Genomic DNA, 12,599 nt, shown 5'->3' with positions numbered 1-12,599 from the left:
CATAATAAATAGGGTTCATTTAGTTATGTGCATGTGAGTTAGTTAGACGAAGACGCGCTGCCATCTTGGTATCAGAATGTGCTATTTTAGAATTTGATTGATTCAAGGTATAGATATAAAACAAAAAAAAAATTGATTTAAAAAAAAGTATACTTAGATATAAAAACGTGACTGGCCGGTATCTGTTAGTAATGTATTACATTGAAAATATTTGCAAAAACTATTACAATGGTAAATATTTATAAGCTCATTAGAACCCAAAACAATGATTTTTAAAATTGTCTGTTTGTCAGTTTGTTTGGTTGTGCGTTTGCTCGCGATAATCCCAGGAATGGCTTAACCGACGTGGATGTGGTTTTCATTGATGTATTGTAGGTACATAGTTTTTTTGGATTAACATAACACCGACATAGCTAAATATGCAAGGAAAATATGCAAGTGGAAGTGGTAATAATGGGCGGGCCACATAGCTGGAAGAACAGATAACCGAGAGTAAAGTCTACGAGTGGCGACCACGAACCGAGGGCGAAGCGTTGGCAGGCCTCCCACCAGGTGGACTGACGATATTGTAAAAATTGCGGGAAACCGGTGCATGCAAGTGGCGCGTTGTCGTTCATTGTGGCGTTCTAAGGGGGAGGCATTTGTTCAGCAGTGGACGTCTTCCGGCTGATGATGATGAAAATGCGTAACCAACGTGAGTTGTGGTTGATTAAGCATATCCAATAGAATTCAGCTTGGGTTGGAGGGTGTTGAGGGCGCCGCGCGCCTGATTCTCTTGGTCCTCTTAAAAGAGATTGTTAGCGAATACAGGGAAAACACAGGACATCTCCATGAAGTAGAAGAGAATAGCATCGGTACTCCAATTTTGTGTTCACACGCCGTAAAGGACGTGTATCACCATAGCCACGACTCTCTCATTGAAGTTGCATATTAAGAGGTAATTCTCCACAAAATATACACGCACCTGTCTCAGTCTACGTCATCCAGCGCAGTCCCTTTTTGAATAACCTGAACTGCTTCATCGGCCCACTCCGCTCACATTGTGTTTGACCGCACGGACAACTCAACACAAGACAGCCACTTTACGCACGTCCCACAGGCCAAGAGTGGAGTCTCCTGTCCGTTAGGCCATGATTTTCTCTGACCACGACCGAATGTTTTGTGCGGGAATGTTTGAGGGTGGTTTCTCTGAAACGCCACCGGCAGCGGATAGGCACCGTTAATTCGTGTGGTCCGAAGCACACCCAGACGCCCCCGGTCACGTGTGACGTGCCTGAGAATCCAGGGCCTTAGTGATACCTAATAGGTAACAATAATGTAAAATGCCCGTACAATCCAAAAAGAAGAGGTCCACTATAGGGTTTCATGAAATAAAACTCCACACAGTTTACATTCGTAGCAAAGTATATTAAACAAAAAACAACTTCTTCCTTTTATAGGATCTGAGGCAACCAAACCATAGCGCCATCTAATTCGATCCCAGTGACATCTATCGGATTTCAAATAAACTAAATATTCCGTGAACAATAACGCCACCCGTCATGCGGTAGAAAAGCAAAATGAGATAAAAGTTGCAGGAAAGCCACCCGTATCTAGATAAACTAATCGGGATAAGTCCACAATCACAGGTATTTTATTCGATAACTATGAATAAGTGAACATTTTGATGGCATGTATCTTTTGTAAGCTGCTACGTAGGCAGTCAAAACAATAACTGACTGAGATAAATCTAAGTCCACGCGGACGAAGTCGCGGGCACAGCTATTGTCCTAATATACTTGCAAATTATCCGCTCGTTGTGTAATTTTTAATTATAAAAATAGCTTTAAGTTACGCTGCGGCAGTGCCCTACTAGGTTTCATGCTCGGGAAATATTTTATATTAGTTTAAGATCCTATTTACACATTAAAGCAATGATTAAATGAGTCTAAGAAGAAAATTATACACGTGGTACCTGGGCTGTGTGTGCTGCTTACTATCTGTTGTATCAAATATAAATGCTAGTTCTTAGTTATACCTGTCCGAAGCATTGCTACATATAAGTATTTACAAATTACACGCTCTTATTTCGTTACGCTATATTACAAACAAACGTATTATTTTCATAAATAATTTGATTTGGTATACAAAGACGAAAAACGTGAATAAATTCTATAAATAAACGTATTCTTGGTTTTCAAGATAATGATATTTTTCAGGTTTCGCGATTCGTCAAACGTATTTTGTTCACGGCTGTTTTGGAGGGTACTTATCAAGCCCGCCGTTATTGCCTTTTGTACCTTTACAAACAAAATGAGATTTATTTATCATCCGGCCGTCTGATTATTTGTTTTGTGACAAATTTAACGTTTGTTTTGTAATTAAAATATTCTGTTTCCACCCTCACCATGTTTCCAGGTAGAGTTCAATTACTAAAAATACATTCAAGATACTGGAGTTTTTATCTGAAACCAAAACATTGAAAAAGTAATGGGGTCAAAAGTCTTTTCATTGTCTTGCTTTTGTCCCCGAAAAAATGGCACGGAGTATTTTTTTATGGAAGCTAGTGGCATTATTAATTTTTCTCTAGTTAAATATTAGTTAACCCGAAAAAAACAAACACTGGCTCCACATTTTTTTTATTTCTTAGTTAGAAGACATAAATAATATCGCGACAGAGTGGTCAGAAACAATGCAACGAAAAGAATTTTAACCCATTGACAAGTATTTCAACGACAAAACTAATAATCCCCTAATAATGTTGATGATGAGGGTGATGATTTTAGACGTTATTTGTGTAAAAGGTTTCAATCTATTACGAGTAGAACTAATTCCCTTAATGTCCAGTCTGTCTGTTCCGTTCATCTGTTTTTATGGCTTTGTGTCCTAATCTAACCTGTTTATGCCGGAAACTTGAAAAAACATAGATAATAAACATTAGGTTAGAGTTGCGTCAAGGCGGGATGCGCCTTAGCCACGCGGGATAGGAGCTCCGCGGAGCGCCGCTCCGTTGACTTTGGGTCAAAGAATTAAAATTGACGAACCAGAAAATGGATGAACGGAGACCGACTAGATATTCAGGTAATAGACATAAAGGTAATTTAGACAATTTGACCTAATGGATCAAATCGATCCAATGTGGTCGATCGCGTCTTATCGTTAAAGTGTCACCATCCGATGTGAATCCGAGCAAGCTTCGAAATACAAAACCAAAATGTTTTTGAAATGAACACTCTGTTATTCAAAACCCACATGACACGTCGTAATTCAAAGCAATCGCACAAAAGTAGTATCAATAGTTCGTTGCCGGGCGATAAATAAATTCTGGGATGCAACTTTTTATTCGCAGCATGTAGCCCGGAATACGTTTGTTATTGAAACATAATCTCATTTCCTTTTGAGTGCGAAATAAATTTTAGATATCCCGATACCATTTACGTGTGGAATACAGAGTTTGTTATTATTTCTCAATATGTAGTGTAATTGCCTGATAGAATTATAGAGTGAAGCTAAATACGGAGCTCCTTACGGGTATTGATATTCTTTTATTTGCTGTACCTATGACGCAACCGCTTATGTCTATTTACATTATTTTAGTTAATTAACGCCTTAGACATTAAATTTGCACAATTTAAACCTAGCAAAAATTGAATATTGTTTTTTATTTACAAATTAGCTCGTTAAATATAGATATACAACTTTTGAGATCTCCAGTACAAAATTATGGAGAACATTGTACCTACTCGTATCGCTTTATTTTATTAGAGTTATTAAATATTTTTTTAATCTTTAATAATTTATTTTGAATTAATACGTGCAACATAAATAAATCATTTATGTGATTTCTTGCGAACTTACCACAGATAAAAAAATAAAGATAAAAAAAATGCTTGTTAATGCTTGAATCAGCCTTAGTTAGAAGACCTGCAAAAGAATTTAAACTTTAAACTATAATAGTAAGATTACGTTATTAGTAATCTTATCGTATGCCTATATGAATATTGCATGTTATATTTCATCAAATCCCTTAAAACAATGAACTCCAAAAAATAACCATTGACAACTTTGATGCGTGCCATTAATCTCCAATCTTCGGGCAGTCTGTAGAAAGGACAGGAAATCCGTGTATTTTTGTAAGGTCTTCCCCTAGGCGGATCTATTTAAGGAAACCTCAAATCCCGCAGGACCCCGTAATAGAGGCCCCGAAACAAGTTGCCTCTGAACGACGAATCAGAAACAAGTTTGGCTGACATTATTTTCGGGTCTACGGAGTGATAAGGGGACGGGTGATGCGCAGATGTAACGAATATCTAGCTTTATTTTTATTACGATAGATAATCGAACATGGGAAGACTTCATGTTGACATGAAATTGTTTGTAGCTTTCTGGTAAAGAGAAAACAAATAAAGTGTCGTAATCTGTAGCCGTATTGTTTAAAGCGGCATTACACACCATTACTTATTCTTAGATACACTACATTCTCTCGATCTTGTTTCAAACTACTTAGGCCAACGAACGTCGTCTTCACATTAGTCTGACCGCCTAAGGTAATTCACTTAACTAGGCGGTGGTGAGGCGGTGGCAGTTGTCGGTCGCGGAATGCGGCCGACTACTACTTTCTTTACACTTTTTCGATCGCCGCATACAGCATACGGCGAACGACTTAGTGTAATTGCCGCTCAACGTTCTGGCGCTTGCGATCGCATTCACCGTCTCCTACTCTCATCCTATAATGTGAAAGGGAAAGAAATGGTGATTCCGAGTGTGTAAGACAATAAGGCATCTGGAATAGAAGCAAAACAATTAGGGTTTTCATGACATACCAGGAATTATTAAATAAGAACTCGTATAAATGACAAACTGTGATTCAGTCGCTGTGCACACTGATCTTGTCTTGTTTTCTCTTATTTCATTCACATCTCTCTCACACATTATTTTCATCCAAATTTCCAAACAAGAAGACCCAAACAAAAATTACGTCAGAGAAAAATGCTTCCTTTGAATTAAAAGGCGGGCTAAAATGCTGGAGAGCTGGGTCCAATCGCATAATAAGTACAAGCTAAAAGTAAGTGAATTTCAAAACAAAATTGCTTGTTATATGCAATCGAACTCTGTCCTACACCAATACTCGACCAAACTGTATTAATATAATTATAATAGACAGATATAATTATTTAGATTGTTGGTTTGGGTGTTTTTGTTCGTTGTAACTAATATTTCTCAATTTACGCGGCTTATCACTAGAACAATATTAAACACAGGCAATGTGAATTGATTGAAATATGATTTAACTATTGTTCGTACCAATAACCGTCACCGCAGAGCCGTAACTGCACTACGGCCCGTGTTATTCTCAATTCCACAGGTCTCATGTATCGCGCCGGGTTACCGCACGCGGGTTGACCTTTTTGAATCAATAATGAATCCAATTTTACCCAGCCCTTGCTGGATTCGCAGTCTCATTTGGACAGAGGTAAAAACATTTACGTGAATCATGGAACAGTTGGCCGTTGCTTCGTTAAAGAGATTTAGGATCTCGAATATATTATAGGTCGAGTAGGTTTAAAACGACTTTGGGTCACGGTTTTGTTTGTGTTTGTTGGAGGTTTTACCGCGTTTTTACCTCTCAGTTATAATCATAACAGTTTTTAAGTGAAAGTGAAAGGTTTTGAAAATGATTTTGTAATTACAATTTAGGTTTATGCATAGGAAAAATTCGTGTCTAGATTCCTGTCCAGCAGTGGTGTAGGGGTTATTAACACGCAGCACGGATTGCTGAGGACCTGGGTTCGATTCCCAGTGCTGGTCTCTTTTTTCTGGTTTTTCTGTGCATCCATGTCTCAGTTTGTATTTTCGATATGGTTTCACGGGATACCCGTAAAAGTAACACATTTGGAGTTGAAATAAAAAATACAAAAAGACTCCAACAAAACCAATCATAATATATTTTTATAACATTAGTGGGCTTCTTTAAGCATGTTTGAAGTAAGAAAATAAAAACCAATTACGTCCGTGTCGTGGCCGATTTTAAAATAAGGATGAATCCATCTCTTTTATGGGTGACTAAGGGATCTAATGTGAGAGTGTACAGCAACACTCTCTATTGACAACTACGAACTCCAGACTTTCAGCTTATTTAGAAGGCCGCTTTCCACAATTTTTTCTTATATTCTCGGCAAATTGTTATGTACAAATTTGCAGACACCTGGCGTTTGTTTTTTAAGTAATGTAGAAAGTGTCTATTGAAAATTGTAATACTCGTAAATCACAGGCTAAACGACACAATTACAATTTTCAAAACGACGCTACAAGGAAAAAACAAATGACAGGCGTCACAAATCAAAAAGCAATGTCAAAAAGTGACCTACTCCTAGAGCATTCGTTTTGCAAATTTGTTTTTTTTGTTTTTCTTGTAAGTAATTTTAAGCATGCCAAGTACCTACTCTTATTTTTACAACCGTAGTTGCCTAGTATGATTAACCTACCGTGTCGAAATAAGGAAGCTTTTATTTAACTTAACATGTATTCATGTACGTAACGTTCTGCCACTTTAAAATTGAGCATATTTATGTAAATCCAGTGACAGTATAATAATCTGGTAGTGAAATGCTGGTGATCCGGTCTGGATCATTTCTGGGGGATGGAACTCTTCAACGGTTATAATGGCATCGACTTGTACCTACGGAGTGCAGTTTGGACGACAAAGCGAGATAATTATAATAAACATGTATAAATATGTAGATTCGTTAAAAAAAACTTACATTAATGAAACCGAAACTCAATCTAAATCGTGACCTAAATTCCGCCACTGTTGCACGTTAAGACAAAACTCTGGACTACTAGACTTGTTATTTTATTCCGAATTCCATATCATTGAAAGTTTTGACGAATCTATTAATATCTATCTATCGCAGGTGGTAGGACCTTTTGCAAGGTCCGCCCGGATTGCTACCACCATCTTGCTCGCTAATCCTGCCGTGAAGCAGCAGTGCTTGCACTGTTGTGTTTCGGCGTGGAGAGTAAGACAGCCGGTGAAATTACTGGCACTTGAGGTATTCTATCATAGGCCTCTAGGTTGGCAACGCATCTACAATACCCCTGGTGTTGCAGATGTTTATGGGCGGTGGTGAGTCGAATAAAAATAAAATAAAAAAATATCTCATTATGTTGGTAAGACGTCGGATTTTCATGTTAGATCTAATATTTAAATTCTATAATAAGTAGGAAAATAACTACGTTATCTAAAGCACTTATATTCCCGTGAGGGCTAAATATTTTCTCGGAATAAAAACGTAATATTCACTACACAATGCTATAAGCCACTTTAATCCCTACTTACTTTAGAATTTTTATCCATAGCTCTTTTACCTACCTTCAATGTGAATTATTTATAGATGCTTTAAAATTCTCACGGAGAAAAATTGCAATTAGTGCAAAATCAATTACTGTAATCACAAAAAAGAATTGCTATAATGAGCTAAAACTTTATTACTTTGATAGTTAATACAATACAATAGAATGCAATATAATTTATTTATACTTAGGTTTACGTTAAACGTTAAATTTATTTATATATTGGTACTTTATATTATAATACTTATTATTTTACTTCTAGCGTGGAAAATATTCGAATGCAAGTGTTTTTATTGCAAAGAAAGGTGTTGAGAAAATCTTAGAAAGTTTCTGGAAACACTTCCAATTTTAACGTGAGGTGAAACAAATGCAGCCTACTTATTATAATTTTGACGATAACAAATTAAATCAAGGCAGGCAACTGCAACTATTTTTCTTTAGTTTTTATTTGCTCTTTTACTCTTATATTCTTATGTTTGTTAAGGTCTAATCTTGCAAGTTAATTTCATACACTTCTAATAATCGGATTGACATAATTTAGGTACGGATGGCAATACTAAAAAAATACTATGTTATTTAATAGTAGGTATTGCAATTTCTACGTTGTTATTGTTATTTCACATTGGGGGTCCTCACAATTATAGCCTCTTCTCTTGGGACAAAATTTAATAGAAAAAAAGTAATATTGACTTATTTGGTTTTGAATAACTCAATTATATTTATCTGACACAAGGAACACTAAAAAGTTAAAGAGATAATTAAAGTTGCAACTTGTCAAAGTCGTCATTGACAGAGTTCTAAACTTAAAATCAAAAAGTTTTAGATGTTTGGTAAACATCGTAAGTTTGAAGTTTCAAAGTTTTTTAAATGTTCTCGGTACCTATTTATTTCAAATCGTTATTATTTATGAACAATGTTTGTGAAAGTTTATTTATCTTTCTTGTCTATTCCTGAAACTCCCTTTATTATGGAGTCTACCTCTATAAGGTCTGTTTATGTAATTTTTAGGGTTCCGTAGTCAACTAGGAACCCTTATAGTTTCGCCATGTCTGTCCGTCTGTCTGTCTGTCTGTCCGTGGGTAAGCTCAGAGTCCGTTCGTACTAGAAAGCTGTAATTTGACATGAATATACATATCAGTCACGCCGACAAAGTGGTACATTAAAAAAAAGTAAAAAATAATTTTTAGTGTACTTACTCCCATAGACGTAAAGTAGGGGTGATTTTTTTTTCTCGACTAACCCTATATTGTGGGGTAGGTATCGTTGGAAAGGTCTTTTAAAACCATTTGGGGTTGCTAAGAAATTTGTCTATTCAGGGATCTATTTGCGAAATATTCAACTTTAAAGTGCAAATTTTCATTGAAATCGAGCATCCCCCCCCCTCTAAAATCTAAACTGTTGGGTGGAAAAATTTCAAAAAATTCAGAATGGTACATGGAGGTACAATGGAGTCTTTTTGTATTTTATTAAATTCACATATAGTTATATGAATTTAATTAACATAGTTTTTAATGTCCTAATAAACTCTGCCGACAATTTGTTCGAAATAAATGATTATTAATAATATGTTAAGCAAAAAAGATAATTAGTTAGTTACATTTATATCATTTTTTGATTGCCTAAATAAAACAAAACGCTTATGTAAATCTTAAGATACTTATAAAAAGTGCAAAATGTAAAGAATTCTGCTATAAGAGCAAAACCGGGCTGAAAAATAGGTAGATATTATTGTAATAGAAAAAAATAAAGGTAACATTGCATGTCTTTTCGTTTTTAGGTATTTACTTTTCCCCGACGCTTTGTCCATGGGTTAAACGTAATAAATTAACGTATGGTAATATAATTGTTAATAACAGACTTATTGAAGGAAAAAAAGAAATGAAATGTGTAATAACAGTAAAATAAACGATTCCAGGCCCGGTATCACGCAAGCGAGCCATTGACTTTTATGTAAAGGTTCAAACACTAACGTATAACGTAATATTTAAGTGTGTTGGTCTTCTTTCCTGCAAGAGATTAGGTGCTTTGTTGCTTGCTTTGTGTATAAATAAATAATAAATTGGCCAAAAGCGAATCCAATTTCTTTTGCAATAAGGCCGATTTACCTACCTAATTGTTAAATTTTTTTAATGGATTATTTTTCTGAATTTTTCTGTTTTTGGAATGACATTTTGAACACATAAATAATCGAAGAAGAAAGTATTATGTTTTGAGCGAGTTGAACTCGAAAGTTGTTATAGCACTGTACCATTACCACTAAGATTGAGAAGAATTGCTGAAAAAACATACTTACTATAAATGTTTCTTCTCATTACGACCATTTACATAAAACATCATCATGATGTCAGCCGCAGAACATCCACTGAGTTTAGACCACAGTTTGCTTCCGTTGGAAGCGCCCTGATTCCACTTGGAACCTGCGGCTTTAACCAGGGCATTCGCCATAAATAATAGTATTTTTTAACTAGCTTATAATGTGTCCCACTGCAGGTCAAAAGCCAATCTAATAAAATTAAATATCATGGGACACTTAAATTGACACCAATTGACCTAGTCCCGAACTAAGCAAAGCTTGTACTATGGATACTAGGCAACGGATAAACATACTTATATAGGTAATAAATACATACTTAAATAGATATTAAACATCTAATATCCAAGAACAAACAGTGTTATTCACACAAATATCTGCCCCGGCCGGGAGTCGAACCCGGGACCCCAAGCTTCGTAGTCAGGTTCTCCAACCACTTGGCCATCCGGTCGTCTAAATCTGGCTGGAATCGGTCCAAATCTTCCCGCCATCTCTTCGTAGGTCTACCTCTGCTCCGGTGCCAGTCGCATGGAACCCAATCGGTATTAAGATTAACTTTGGCCCAGCGATCCGGATCCAATCAATTATGGATTTTGACCAATTATGTTTTAAAATCTATTTATAACTAAACCATGTTTTTTTTAACAATTGATATTTTTAAACAATGATTATCACTTCCCTTGAAACAATCTCAGAATTGGCAAACCAAAGAGCATAAAGAACCCATTTGGCCAAATAATCATCTCGCCGTAACGCCAGCCAAGTTTATTTCACAGCCGCGCAAAATATCGTCTCGGTCCTATCAGATCCTACTGATTTATAAACACCTTTCTTTTGTTTATTTGTTCAATAAACAAAAGTTTACGCTCGCAGTACGCTCAGCAATACGATAGCGTCTTGAAATTCTGCTCGATTATTTTAAAAGATAAATTATTTTATTTGTTTGAGATGTTCTTTTGTTTTTGATGTCGCTGCTATACTACTACTACAGCTGTGTAAAGAAGTCAGTGTGTTTACACGTACTTACTCGAACAGTCGCCAGCGCTTGTTTGCGTCTAAAATAATCCAACTAGCAGTATTTCCAAATTAATTTAATGCCAAAACAAAATAATTCATCATCATCATCATCATCCTAATTTTTAAATATAGAGTTAGAATACGGCGACTCAAGTCGGCGAGTGTTGTACTCCAGACGCTCCGTGCTTACGATATAAATGACATGTAATAATGATATTACCAATAAAAGAGTATGAGTATGAGTATACACTTTGCGTTCAGCAGTTTAGACTTGATAAGGTAACAAACAAACAGACTTACAAAGTTTCGCATTTATAATACGAGTGGGATTATTTTTAATTACTAACAAATAAACCACCGATGCTAAAATTGTAGGTACTGTCTAACTTTCTGAAAGTCACTTTCGTTACCATTACCAAGTGTCTAATATTTAACTCACTGGGCCTAGATAAACATACTGCCTTACCTATTGGCCCTTCGCGCCGTGTGTTTATAATTTAAAACACGTTTAGAGTTGTCCGTAGTGAGTTTGTTCATTAGCTGTTGCGAATAAGTCGCAAAGTTTCGCTAACTTGATTACAGCCAAGTCAGAAATTAGAGCGTTTGCCGAAACATCCGCTCGCTGGCTCTCGTTCGCAAGTTTATTCCTTATGGCTCTTCATAATTATCAAGAAATTTAGGAATTTCCATGGGAATTCCTAAAACTACTTAGAGGTCTCCATTTTGCTTGTGTAAAGTATATTCATGCAAAGTTGGTCTCTAACATTGTAATAATAATCTTGATGATAAGATAGGCGCCCCAGTGCTGGTCACTGTAGCAGTATTTATCATCTTTCATTTTAAATCTTTAGGAATAATAGAGGTGACATTAAATTTCCCAAGAAGTAATCTTGCTATTAACAACATTATAATTCGGGATGACCGTAAAATTATCAAAAATTTGGAGTAGACTCCAAAAACCAATCTTAGTTATAATTGTCAATAAAAAAGTATCATCAAATTCATTTATAAAATAGAATAAGTCAACAACAGTACCTTTTGTAATTAAATCTTTGCAATATTGAGCAATACAACGCTCTATTTTACAAACCAATGCCATTGATAAAAATGTAGGTTTTGTCGGTTCTCGGTACACTACATAACTATACGAGTACTATTAAAGTTTATTGCAGCTATATTCCCTGGAATTTTTATTTGTACAGACAAACAGGTAGGTAGTAAAACGCAGTGAACTACGCCCAATCATAAAACAATTTGGAATCGGTTAATAAGCGTTGATGAAAAAAAATGGACAGCGAACCAGTGGCATGGAGTGAATATTTTTGTAAGACGACGCAAAGAGTGAGAGCAGCGTGAAGATGATCTACTCGTCATGTAAGTAGTTGGTGTGTACAGCAACGTTTACCGTGAAAATTTAGGCAACCCGGTAGAAATCGAGTTGTTACGGGGTCATTCCACTGCAGAAAACTATGTTTCTTATAAAAACTAGCTATTGCTCGCGACTCCATCTGCAAAAAACTCGTTTATTGTTATTCCGCGGGAACTTTGCAATTTTTCGGGAAATTATCCTGTGTCATTCCCAGGGTCTCAAACTATCATTACTAAAAAAATAATTTAATTTAAATCCGTTCAGCGGTTAAGCGTAAGGTAACAGATTTACAGACATATTTTCATATTTATAATATTAGTAAGGAGGTAGATAAGGCTAAGTATTCTTTGTTATCATTTCGTAGTCACAAGAGGATCAAGACTTTTACAACGCTCTAGCTTCGGATGTCTGTATTTCAAATTACTAACGTCTTATTTGTTTACCTAATTTGCACTGAGATATCAAACTAAACGCATTCTGCAAGGTACTTGGGGTGGAATGCCGATGATTACAGCATTTGAAAGAAAATCATGAGTTATTGTGTCAGTTGATTTCGTTGTAGCATTTTAT

Source organism: Choristoneura fumiferana, chromosome 21 (assembly GCF_025370935.1).
Source record: "Choristoneura fumiferana chromosome 21, NRCan_CFum_1, whole genome shotgun sequence".
Classification (NCBI taxonomy): Eukaryota; Metazoa; Arthropoda; class Insecta; order Lepidoptera; family Tortricidae; genus Choristoneura; species Choristoneura fumiferana.
The sequence above is the reverse complement of the archived record's forward strand: the minus strand, read 5'-3'. Positions refer to the sequence as shown.